Source organism: Zalophus californianus, chromosome 9 (genome assembly GCF_009762305.2).
Source record: "Zalophus californianus isolate mZalCal1 chromosome 9, mZalCal1.pri.v2, whole genome shotgun sequence".
In the NCBI taxonomy this organism is placed as follows: Eukaryota; Metazoa; Chordata; class Mammalia; order Carnivora; family Otariidae; genus Zalophus; species Zalophus californianus.
Genome location: NC_045603.1, coordinates 112,624,270 through 112,638,295, shown reverse-complemented (window position 1 = coordinate 112,638,295; position 14,026 = coordinate 112,624,270). Strand labels below are relative to the sequence as shown.

At 38.3% G+C, this 14,026-nt stretch overlaps 1 pseudogene; it reads left to right on the top strand.

The window, feature by feature from the left end:
* The first annotated feature begins 652 nt into the window (after positions 1–652).
* On the top strand, positions 653–12,571 carry LOC113922251 (annotated as a pseudogene).
* Positions 12,572–14,026: the final 1,455 nt, after the last annotated feature.

The window sequence follows — 14,026 nt, the reverse complement described above, 5'->3', positions numbered from 1 at the left end:
CTACAGAGGAAAGAAGACAAATATTCACTCTTGGGGTATTGATGAAACTTCACTGCAGCTGGGGAAAGGGAAAAGAAAAAAACATCTCCCCATTGGGAGGGCAGTAATACATGCTGGGCCCAAAACTTTAAGCTGTGGGGACAGAGAAGCACTGAGAAGACCATATCCCTTGACCCAGAGATATAGTGCATGCCTAAGACTGCAGCTTAATCAGAGCAACAGAGAATGCTTCTTCCCCTTAGACCTCTGCCACATGGCTAAAAAGTATCAAGTTACAAGTAATAGTGAAATATTGCTGGAAGAATTGTAAGAATATGGAGCAAGAGGTGCAGCCCAAAAGGATAGCTTAAAGTTGGAGGAAGAACAGACATTGGCAAGTGATCCCCACCCTAAAAACAAAGTATTTATGGAAGAATTTGAAGACTATGGTGCACAACAAACCCTAAATCCAGCTCAATTGCTGACTAGATTGACTCAAAACCCCACACTAAAGGATTAGAGGAAGGAAAGTCATGTCCATTTCCAGGCATAAAAACAATTTATCTGAATCATTACTAATATAAGAAGAAAAACTACAAAGCATGTGGAAAAACAAGAAGTAAAAAACAACACACTGTCAATAAACAAAGCGAACAACAGACCAGATTCAGATATGACACAGATGTTGGAACTGCCAGACAGGTAATTTAAAATAACCATAATTGGAGTGAGCCCAAGATGGTGGAGCAGTAGGAGACCTTAATTTCATCTGGTCCCAGGAATTAAACTTGATAATTATTAAATCATTCTAAACACCTGTAAACTCAACCTGAGATCTCAGAAAAGAATAGCTGCAACTCTACAAATAGGAAAGCAACCACCTTCTGCAAGGTAGGAGGTGCGGAAGTGAATCTGAGACAATATACGGGAAGATAGATTCCAGGGAGAGGGAGCCTCTGTAAGCCGGCTACCAGAAAGTGATATAGCAGGGGAACACAAAATCGGAACTTTTAGAAGTCTGCTCTGGTAAGGGACATCCCTGCCTGAAAGGCGCTTGGGTGGTGAAGCAGGGCAGAATCTTAGGTGGGACAGTGTGGTCTCAGGATCCCTGGGGTCACAGGGAGACCAGAGGTGCCTGAGTATGGCAGAGTTCCCAGGCATCAGAGCAGGGAAGCCAGCTGCAATCATTGAGCCCAGGAGTGGGCTCTCAGCTTGGTTGCCATATACTGTGAGAGACCAACCCCCCTTCCTCCTTGGGGAGAAGTGGCATGGGTGCATGCTGTAGGAGTTTGTAAGCTTTGGAGACTCAAAACAGGGTTGTATGCCTGAGTTAGAAGTGCTCGATCACAGGCTGGGTGAGTATGGAGGGCAGAGGAGACCAGGGAGACAGGAGTGATTGACTGCTTTTCCCTGAGGGTGCACTAAAGAATGGGACCCTGAGCTTTTGGCTCCAGGGCTGGAGATTGGGAGGTCACCATTTTCATTCCCATCCTCTAAAGCTGTACAGAAAGCCTTCAGGGAACAAAAGCCACATAGAACAATCCAAGGCAGCTTACTTAGCCTGGTCCCCTGGCAAGGGCAGTGCAAATCTGCCTGGGGTGAAGACACCTGAGAATTGGTGCAATAGGCCTATCCCCAGAAGATCAGCAAGAACATCGGCTAAGAACAAGTTTACTGATCATAGAGAACTGTAAAACTCTGGCACTAAGGGAAAATAGTATATAGAATTCATGGTTCTTTCCCCCATGATTCCTTAGTTTTTAAATTTTAATTTTTTTCTCTTTCCTTTTTCAACAAATTTCTTATTTTATCAACTCTTTATTTTTTAATTTTCATTTTTGCAGGTACATTCTGTGTTTTCATTGTATTTAATTTTATTTTTGTACATATATAAGTTTTTCTTTCTTTACAATTTTGGGATGCAGTTTTGTCTAACAGACCAAAACACACCCAGAATCTAGTATATGGCTCTGTTCTCTTCACCTGTCTGATTATATTCTCTCTCTCTCTTTCTTTCTTTCTTTCTTTTTTTTTTGTTAAAGTCTTTTTTAGTTTTCCTCTTTACAGTTACATTCTATCCTTTCAATGTATTTAATTTTATTTTTGTATATATATAAGTTTTTCTTTCTCTACAATTCTGGGATGCAGTTTCTTCTAACAAACTGACCAAAATACACTCAGGATATAGTGGATTGCTTTATTCTGTTCCCCTGTCAGTTTATATTCCTTCATTTTTTTTTTTAATTTTCATATTTTTACAGTTACATGTTATCCCTTCACTGTATTTAATTTTATTTTTGTACATAAATAAGTTTTTCTTTCTTTACAATTTTGAGGTCTGGTTTTCTAACAAACAGACCAAAATACACACAGGATCCAGTGTATTGCTCTGTTCTGTTCACCTGTCTGATTATATTCTCTCTGTTTTTTTTTTTTTTAATTTTTTTTTCCAGTTTTGGGTCTTTTCTGATTTGCTTAGTGTATATTTCTCTGGGTTTGTTGTTGCCATTTTCATATTTTGTTCTCTCATTCATCTATTCTTCTCTGGACAGAATGACAAGATGGAAAAACTCACCTCAAAAAAGAGAACAAGAGACAGTACCAACTGCCAGGCACCTAATCAGTATGGATATAAGTAAAATGTCAGAACTAGAGTTCAGAATAACGATTATAAAGATACTAGCTGGACTTGGGAAAAAAGCATAGAAGACACTAGAGAACCCCATTTTGGAGAAATAAAAGAGCTAAAACCTAATCAAGTCAAAATAAAAAAGGTTACTAATGAGATGCAATAAATAATGGAGGCTCTAACTACTAGGATAAATAAGGGAGAAGAGAGAATTAGTGATATAGAAGACCAAATGGTGGAGAATAAAGAAGCTGAGAAAGATTGATAAACAACTACTGGACCACAAGGGGAGAATTCAAGAGATAAGTGATACCATAAAGCGAAACAATTTTAGAATAATTGGGATCCCAGAAGAAGAGGAAAAGGGGGAGGTAGAAGGTATATTGGAGCAAATTATAGAGGAGAGCTTCCCTGATCTGGGGAAGGAAACAGACAATCCAGTCCAGGAGGCACAGAGAACCCCCCTCAAAATCAGTAAAAATAGGTTAACACCCCAATATATAATAGTGAAACTTGCAAATCTCAGAGGCAAAGAGAAGAATCTGAAAGCAGCTCAGGCCAAGAGGTTCGTAGCCTACAAGAGTAGAAACAGTAGACTGGCAGGAGACTTATCGACAGATACCTGGCAGGCCAGAAAAGACTGGCATGATATATTCAGGGTGCTAAACGAGAAAAAATATGCAGCCAAGAATACTTTATCCAGCTAGGCTGTCATTCAAAATAAGAGAGATAAAAAGCTTTCAGGACACAGAAACCAAAAGAATTTGTGATCACTAAACCAGCCCTGCAAGAAATATTAAAAGAGATCCTTTAAGCGAAGAGAGAGCCCAAAAGTACAGAAACAGTGACTTTACAGGAAATACAATGGCACTAAATTCATATCTTTCAATAGTTACTTTGAATGTAAATGGGCTAAATGCCCCAGTCAAAAGACACAGGGTATCAGATTGCATAAAAAAAGTAAGACCCATCGATATGCTGTCTGCAAGAGACTCATTTGAGACCCAAAGACACCTCTAGATTGAAAGTGAGGAGGTAGAAAACCATTTATCATGCTAATGGACATCAAAAGAAAGCTGGGGTGACAATCCTTATATGAGAAAAACCAAAAAAATTTTTTAAAGATTTTATCTATTTATCTGACACAGAGAGAGAAAATGAGAGAGGGAATACAAACAGGGGTAGTGGGAGAGGGAGTAGCAGACTTCCTGCTGAGCAAGGAGCCCGATGCAGGGCTTGATCCTTGATCCCAGGACCCTGGGATCATGACCTGAGCCAAAGGCAGACGCTTAATGACTGAGCCACCCAGGCCCCTAGAAAAAACAAATTTTAAACCAAAGACTGTAATAAGAGATGAGGAAGGACACTATATCATAATTAAAGGGTCTATCCAAAAAGAAGATCTACCAATTATAAATATTTGTGCCCCTAACATGGGAAGAGCCAATTATATAAACCAATTAATAACAAAATTAAAGAAACACATCAATAATAATACAATAATAGTATAGGGGAATTTAATCCCCCACTCACTGCAATGGACACATCATCTAAGCAGGAAACACATCAACAAGGAAACAAGGGCTTTGAATGACAGACTGGACCAGATGGACTTCACAGATATATTCAGAGCATTCTGTCCTAAAGCAACAGAATACACATTCTTCTCGAGTACACATGGAAGGAACATTCTCCAGAATAGATCACATACTGGACCACAAATAAACCAGTACCAAAAGATTGGGATCATGCCCTGCAAATTTTCAGACCACAATGCTTTGAAAGTTAAACTCAATCACAAGAGGACATTTGGAAAGAACTCAAATACATGGAAGCTAAGGAGCATCCTACTAAAGAATGAATGGGTCAACCAGGAAATTAAGGAAGAATTTTAAAAAATTCATGGAAACAAAAGAAAATGAAAACACAACTGTTCAAAACCTTTGGGATGCAGCAAAGGCAGTCCTGTGAGGGAAGTATATAGCACTACAAGCCCTTCTCAAGAAACAAGAAAGATCTTAAATACACAAACTAACCTTATATCTAAAGATGCTGGAGAAAGAACAGCAAATAAAGCCTAAACCCAGCAGGAGAAGAGAATTAATAAAGATTAGAGCAGAAATCAATGAAATAGAAACCAAAAGAACAGTAGAGCAGATCAACGAAACTAGGAGCTGGTTCTTTGAAAGAATTAATAAGACTGATAAACCCCTGTCCAGACTTATTCAAAACAAAAGAGAAAGGACCAAAATAAATAAAATCCTGAATGAAAGCGGAGAGATCACAACCAACACAGAAGAATTACAAACAATTATAAGAACATATTATGAGCAACTACATGCCAACAAATTAGGCAATCTGAGAGAAATGGATGCATTCCTAGAAATGTATAAACTTCCAAAACTGAATCAGAAAGAAGTAGAAAACCTGAACATACCAACCGACCCATAACCAGCAAGGAACTTGAAGCACTAATCAAAAATCTCCCAACAAACAAGAGTCCAGGGCTGGATGGTTTCCCAGGAGAATTCTACCAAACATTGAAAGAAGAATTAATACCTATTCTTCTGAAGCTGTTTCAAAAAATAGAAATGGAAGGAAAATGTCCAAACTCTTTCTATAAGGCCAGCATTACCTTGATCACAAAAACAGACAAAGACCCACCAAAAAGAAAAATTACAGATCAATAGCCCTGATGAACATGAATGCAAAAATTCTCACCAAGATTCCAGCCAATAGGATCCAACAGTACATTAAAAGGATTATTCACCACGACCAAGGGGGATTTATTCCTAGGCTTCAAGGGTGGTTCAACATCCACAAGTCAATCAATGTGATACAATACATTAATAAAAGAAAGGACAAGAACCATATGATTCTCTCAATAGATGCAGAAAAAGCTTGAGAAAGTACAACATCCTTTCTTGATTAAAACTCTTCACAGTGTAGGGATAGAGGGACATACCTCAATATCATAAAAGCCATTTATGAAAAGCACACAGCAGTATCATTCTCAATGAGGAAAAACTGAGAGGTTTTCCCTAAGGTCGGGAACATGGCAGGGATGTCCTCTATCACCATTGTTGTTCAACATAGTACTAGAAGTCCTGGCCTCAGCAATCAGAAAACAAAAAGAAATAACATGCCTCCAAATCAGCAAAGAAGTCAAATTCTCACTCTTCGCAGATGACATCATACTCTACATGGAAAACCCAAGAAACTCCACCCCCAAATCACTAGAACTCATACAGGAATTTAGCAAAGTGGCAGGATATAAAATCAATGCACAGAAATCAGTTGCATTTCTATACACTAACAATGACACAGAAGAAAGAGAAAATAAGGAGTCGATCCCAATTACAATTGCACCAAAAACCGTAAGATACCTAGGAATAAACCTAACCAAAGAGGCAAAGGATCTGTGCTCAGAAAACACTAGAACACTCATGAAAGAAACTGAGGAAGACACAAAGAAATGGAAAAACGTTCCATGCTCATGGATTGGAAGAACAAATACTGTGAAAATGTCTATGCTACTTAAAGCAATCTACACATTAATGCAATCCCTATCAAAATACCATCAACTTTTTTTACAGAGCTGGAACAAATAATCCTAAAATTTGTATGGAACCATAAAAGACCCCAAATAGCCAAAGGAATGTTGAAAAAGAAAACCAAGCTGGTGGCATCACAATTCCAGACTTCATGCTATATTACAAAGCTGTCATCATCAAGACAGTATGGTACTGGCACAAAAACAGACACATAGATCAATGGAACAGAATAGAGAACCCAGAAATGGACCCTCAAATCTAATCTTCAACAAAGCCAGGAAAGAACATCCGGTGGAAAAAAAGGCAGTCTCTTCAACAAATGGTGTGGGGAAAATTGGACAGCCACATGCAGAAGAATGAAACTGGACCATTTCCTTACACCATACAAAAAAATAGACTCAAAATGGATGAAAGACCTAAATGTGAGACAGGAATCCATCAAAATCCTGGAAGAGAACACAGGCACAACCACTTTGACCTCGGCCACAGCAACTTCTTGCTAGAAACATCGCCAAAGGCAAGGGAAGCAAGGGCAAAAATGAACTATTGGGACTTCATCAAGATAAAAAGCTTTTGCACAGCAAAGGAAACAGCCAACAAATGCAAAAGACAACTGACAGAATGGGAGAAGATATTTGCAAATGACATATCAGATAAAGGGTTAGTATCCAAAAATCTATAAAGAACTTATCAAACTCAAGACCCAAAGAACAAATAATCCAATCAAGAAATGGGCAGAAGATGTGAACAGACATTTTTCCAAAGAAGACATCCAAATGGCCAACAGACACATGAAAAAATGTTCAACATCACCTGACATCAGGGAAATACAAATCAAAGCCACAATGAGATACCACCTCACACCTGTCAGAATGACTAAAATTAACCACTCAGAAACAACAGATGTTGGTGAGGGTGCAGAGAAAGGGGAGCCCTCTTACTGTTGGTGGGAATGCAAACTGGTGTTGCCACTCTGGGAAACAGTATGCCAGTTCCTCAAAAAGTTGAAAATAGAGCTACCCTATGACCCAGCAATTGCACTACTAGGGATTTACCCCAAAGATACAAATGTAGTGATTGAAAGGGGCACTTGCACCACAATGTTTATAGCAGCAATGTCCACAATAGTCAAACTATGGAAATTGCCCAGATGTCCAACAACAGATGAATGAATAAAGAAGATGTGATATATATATATATATATATATATATATATATATATATATATACACACACAATGGGATACTACTCAGCCATCAGAAAATGAAACCTTACCATTTGAAATAATGTGGATGGAACTAGACTGTATTATGCTAAGTGCAATAAGTCAATCAGAGAAAGACAATTATTGTATGATCTTACTCATATGTGGAATTTAAGAAACAAAACAGAGGATCATAGGGAAAGAGAGGAAAAAATAAAACAAGACAAAATCAGAGTGGGAGACAAATCATAAGAGACTCTTTTTTTTTTTTTAAAGATTTTATTTATTCATTCATGAGAGACAGAGGGAGAGAGAGAGAGAGAGAGAGAGAGAAGCAGAGGGAGAAGCAGGCTCCCAAGGAGCAGGGAGCCCGATACGGGACTCGATCCCAGGACCCTGGGATCACGACCTGAGCCGAAGGCAGACGCTTAACCATCTGAGCCACCCAGGCGCCCGAGACTCTTAATCATAGAAAACAAATTGAGTTTTCCTGGAGGTGAGGGGGGTGGGGGATGAGGTAACTGAGTGATAGACATTAAGGAGGGCATGTGATATAATGAGCACTGAGTATATATAAGAACTGATGAATGACTGATCTCTACCTCTGAAACTAATAATATTTCATATGTTAATTAATTGAATTTAAATTTAAAAAAATTAAAAAATAAATTAAGGAAATGAAGCAAGAAATTTAAAAATAAAATAAAATGACCATAATTAATATGTTGAAGGCTGAAAGGAAAAGGTTAACACCATTCAAGATCAGATGGACAATTTTATGAAAGAGCTACAATAAAAAAGAATTAAGTGAAAATGCTAAAAGTGAAAAAACAGTAAAAGAAATGAAGAAAACATTCAGTGGACTTGCCAATACACTTATGCAGCTAAGGAAAGAAGAGGTGAATATGAATATGGGTCAATAGAAATTATCCAAACTAAAACAAGAAGAGTGGAAAATAAAACAGAGCATTCAGAAGTTGTGGGACAGAAACAAACAATCTAAGATGTGTAACTGGAATGCAAGAAGGATGAGAGAAATATTTGGTTGAGAATTTTCTAAAATTAATGACAGATACAAATATCAGATCAAGAAGCTCAGAGAATATCAAGCAGGATAGATACCAACACACTACATACACACTCACTTGTGGCCTCTCATATTCAAACTGCTGAAAACCAAAGACAAAGAAAAAATTCTTAAAGACAGCTAGAGAAAAAAGATGCATTAGTATAGAGGACCATGCAATGAATCCCAGGACTTCTCATCAGAACCACTCCAGCTGGAAGACGATGGAATGGAAATCTTTAAAGTGCTCAAAGAAAAAAACCTGTTAACTCAAAATAATATACCTGTTAAGACACTTTTCAAAAAATATGATTCCTTAAAAGTCATTAAAATTGATAAACCTGCAAACCATGAAAAAAGGATAGAAGACACTAATCACCAATATCAGGAATGAAAGGGGCAATAGAATCCCATTGAGGGAATTCTACCAACAAGTCTATGCCCATAATTTTGACAATTCCTTGAAAGACACGATCTACCAAAATTTACTGAAGAAGCAATCGATAACCTGAATATCCTATCAAAGAAGTTGAATTCATAGTTAAAAGCTTCCAGCAAAAAAGACTCCAGTCTAAGTGATTTAACTGGTGAATTCTTTAAATATTTAAGAAACAAAACACTTTCCTATTCATTATATGAGGCCAGCATTACCCTGATACTAAAACCAAAGTTGTTACAAGTAAAGAAAGCTATAGACCAATATCCCTCGTAAACAGAAATGTAAAACCACTCAATAAAAATAAAACACAGCGTGTCCAAGTGGGGTTTGTCCTGGGAATGCAAGGTTGATGCAACATTTAAAAAAATCAGTATAATTCATTGTATTAACAGACTGAAGAAAGAAACCAGATGATCATCTCAGTAGATGCAGAAAAAGCGCTTGTCAAATTCAACATTCATTCATGATAAAAACTCTCAGCACACCAGGAATAGCATGGAATTTCCTTAACCTGATGACGGGTATCTACAGAGGCTAATACCATGCTTAACAGTCAGAGACTGAATGCTTTTCCCATAAGACCTGACATGAGGCAAGGATATCCCCCTCTCACCATTAACTAGAAGTTTTTACCAGTACAATAAGGCAAGAAAAAGAAATAAAAGGCTTATAGATTAAAAGGGCAGTAATAGAACTCTCTATTCACAGATAATACAATTGTCTATATGCAAAATACAAAAAAATCTACAAAAAAAAAAACAACCCTAGAATAAGTGAGTTTACCAAGAACACAGGATACAAGGTTGACATGTAAAAGTTACCTGTATTTCTCTATCCTAGCAATTGGAATCAAAATGTTCAGGGGATATATGCTGAAAACTACAAATACTGATGAAAGAAACCCAAAGAAAACATAAACAAATGGAGACATGGACCTTGTTCACGGATTGGGAGTCTCACCGTGTTACAAAGTCAGTTCTCCCCAATTTGACTGACAGATCCAATATAATCCCAGTCAAAATCCCATTAGGATTTTTTTTTTTGACAAGCTGACAGGCAAATAAATGGGAGGAGTCAAAACAATTCTAAAATCCAAGAAAAACTACTACTTCATTAAGACAGTGTTGTATTGATGAAAGGATAGGCAAATAGATCGATGGAACAGAATAGAGAGCCCAATATAGACCTATCTTTGAAAAAGATGCAAAAACAGTTAAAGAAAGGATAGTCTTTTCAACAAATGGGGCTCAAAAAATTGGATGTCCATATACAAAAAAAAAAAGCCCATAATTCATACCTCATACGAAAGTTAATTCAGAATGGATCATCAACCTAAATGTAAAACATAAAATTATAACAGTTCTAGAAGAAAGCATATAAGAAAATCTTTATGACTTTGAGTTAGGGAAAGAGTTCTTAGATAAGACAACAAAAACATGATCCACAGGAAAATAGGATGAATCAGACTTTAACAAAATTGAAAGCCACGCTATCAAGAGGAAGAAAAGACAAGCCACAGACTGGAAGAAATATTTGCAAATCCCAAATTTGACAGATAAATAGTATCCAGAATATATGAAGAACTCTCAAAACTCGACAATAAGAAAACAACTCATAAAACAAATTGGCAAAAGATTTGAATGGACTTTTCATCAAAGAAGGTATACACTTGCCAAGTAAGATGCTCAGCATCCTGAATCACTAGGGAAATGCAAACTTAAAAACATATTGATAACACTGCTCATTAATTGGAATGGTTTATTTTTTAGGCTGACATGTGGTTAGTTCTTCAGCAGCTGGGTGAGTAGGGAAAGGACACCTGTGAGGAGATCTGGTGGTTGGTGGCTGCCGTCCCTTGGACGCAGCTTGCGGAGGTTGTCAGCGCGGAACTGCATTGAGATTGTGAATGAGTTGATTGCTCAGAAACAGCTAGAAGTAGTTCACATGCTTGATGGCAAGGAATATATTACTCCAGCACAAATTAGTGAAGAAATGAGGGATGAACTCTATGTCTGAGGTGGTCGAGTAAGCATTGTTGATCTGCAACAGGTGATCCATGTGGATCTGACTCATAGTGAAAATACAGCTGGTGACATTGTTAAATCAGAAAAGCATGTTCAGCTAGTGTTGGGACAGCTGGTAGATGAGAACTATTTGGATCAGTTAGCAAAAAAGGTAAATGATAAGTTGCAAGAAAGTGGTCAGGTCACCATGTCAGAACTGTGTAAAATCTATGATCTTCCTGGAAACTTTCTGACACAGGCACTAACTCCATGACTAGGTAGAATTAATGGACACAGCAATCCTAATAACAGGAGTAATATTTATTGAAGCTTTTGTAGGTGCATCCGTGGACTATTCAGTGTTTTTACCTGGGTAGAGCAGTGAACTCTCTGATTTCAAAATATGATGTCAGGAACAGCTGTTCTACCCTCTGCTTGAGGAACTTGTTAACAGTGGACGCTTACGAGGCAGTGTGGTAGGTGAGAGACAGGCCACGGCAGTGTTTGTCCCTGACATTTACTCCAGGACAGAGAGTACTTGGGTGGAGTCCTTTTTCAGGCCGAATGGCCATCTAGAATTTGATGGTTTGTTCAGCTTGGATTCCCAGGTGCTACGAGCTACATAAAGAAAAGATAAAAGACTACACAACTCTTGTTTTTTGAAAGCAGCTTGTATTGGTCATGGACCTGCGGATCACGAGAAAAACATCAGCAGAGGAAGCCATCAGCTCCGGAACATGGTTAATATTGCACCTCTGTTGCCCAGTTCTTTATCAGCTGAAGAAGCAGCAGCATCGCTTCCACAGGTGATGAGAGCCTTCAGCAAACTGGCTTTGGTGGTGGTCGTTAGTGACATCATTGTCATCAGCGGAAAACTTATAAATAACTGCACGAACTGGTCAGTGAATTGATGCACCGAAACACTGAAAAGGAAATGAAAAATAATCCTGTTCATTTAATCACCGAAGATCTGAAACGGGTCTCCATTTTAGAAGGCATTAATACGGGCACCTGGGTGGCTCAGTTGGTTAAGCGACTGCCTTCGGTTCAGGTCATGATCCCGGAGTCCCAGGATCGAGTCCCACATCGGGGCCCCCGCTCAGCGGGGAGTCTGCTTCTCCCTCTGACCCTCCCCCCTCTCATGCTCTCTCTCTCTCATTCTCTCTCTCAAATAAATAAATAAATAAAATCTTAAAAAAAAAAAGAAGGCATTAATACAAGTAAAAGGAATAAAAAAGATGAATGAAGGAGAAAAGCAACAGAGGGCTGTGGAAGTGTGGGAGGAGATGGTGGGGGCAGGGCCAGAGGGTACAAAACTTAAAACATCTAGAAGAAAAGATAATGCTAGCGATGATGAGTCATCTCACACTGGTAAGAAGAAACCAGAGATCACTTTTATGTTCCAGGATGAGATTGGAGAATTTTTTTTAAGAAAACACGTACAAAATGCCCCTGAGTTTATTTCTGAACTTGCTGAGTACTTAATAAAATCTCTTAGTAAAACTCATCTCAAGGTGGTATGTTCAGTGTTCATGTCTTCAACTTCTTCTACCTCTGGAACTAGTAGAAAGGTCAAGGACTTGCAAGAAGATTCTGCTCTTATTCTGCACCTCACACTGAGTCCTGTTTCAGTTCTCAACCTACAGTATCCTCCATGCAACCAGATGTGTCCCACAGATCACTGCTCTTCCAAATAGGAAAATCCCAGAGGATCAGAATATGCTTTTGGTAAAGTATCAAGGTTTAGATGTAAAGGATTTAGCTAGTTAAAATAAGAAGACTAGGCAAGGAGATGATCCCTGGAGTGATGAATTAGACAAAGAACAACAAGATATCACCAATGCTACTCATAAAGAGCTTCAAGAACTTTCTTCATCCATTAAAGACAGGCAGAGGCCTCGCTTCTGTGACCAGGGGCAGAGTCCCCATCCCAGATGGCAGTGCTCACTCATTCTTCAACAACCCTTTGTTGAGCACCTGCTGTGTGTTATGTATTTTATATAAAATTACCACCTCTCACGCTGCTCCTGAAATGAGCTCAAAGATCTACCCCTTTTAATATAATTCAATTCTTTAGTATATACCTTAGTAACATATATTATTACCATAGATCTGGCTTTTTTCTGTTAGGGCTTACCAGAATCTCAAGGCATGACCGAACACACTCTCATTCTATCGATGAGGAGAATGATGCAGGGCTATCAAAGAGGTGACTAAAATTTATAGGTGAAAGAAGAAAAAATAGATTCCACATGATTCTGTCACTTCTGTTTTACCAGTTCCTTCTCTGTGAAGCAGCTTGAGAACATGAGGGAGGCCTTTGTCCGTCAGAGCTGGAAATAATGTCTTGCAGCCCTGATTTTGGCTTTCTAGTTAGTAATGCTATTTTAATCACCCCCTGCTGAATTTTTTTACATGGAACTGAAATTATAAGGGCTGTTTCTATTTCCTATACCTGTTTATATGCTGTTTTGCTCTGCTACTGTAGAATGCACAAGAGAAAGGTTTTTAATTTTATTGTTATTGCTATTATTTTGGTATCAGTACATTTCATTTCATTTTAAAATAACTGCAGTTTTGTTGATGAGGGTCTCCTATTCTTTCAAGGAGACCGAGAATGGAAAGCGGGCCAGCTAATTCTATCATTGACCTGCAGAGGGAGCTCAGTGGTTTTTTTTTTTTTTTTTTCTCCCTTGTTATTGGTTAATGTAGGAGATTTTAGAGCTGTGTATCCATCACACTGTGACTTATGAACTATATATTTTTAGAGAGTCAAGGTAGTTTTTGCTTCACCTATTGCTTCCCTATGTAATGGATTACCACCCTGGGAGTGGGCGTTAGCGCATAGCGGGGTTTTAGTCAAATGTGCTCCAGAGGCTTCCAGAGCTTCTGAAAGGCTCTGGAAAATCTCTCTTCTAGGGATAGGCCACAGGAAGTCTGGCTTGCAGAGACCTCAGTATTTTTGGGGTCTCTAAGAAGAGCCATTGCCCTTTCTGTATAGTTTGCCATCTGCCCTTTAAATTAGTTTTTAAAAATTATACGTGTAATACATGTTTGCTGTAGACAATTTTGAAAATTGAAAACACATTACAGAAGAAGAAAAACAGTCACTCTTAACATCCAAACCAAAGCTACCTCCTGTTAATGTAGTT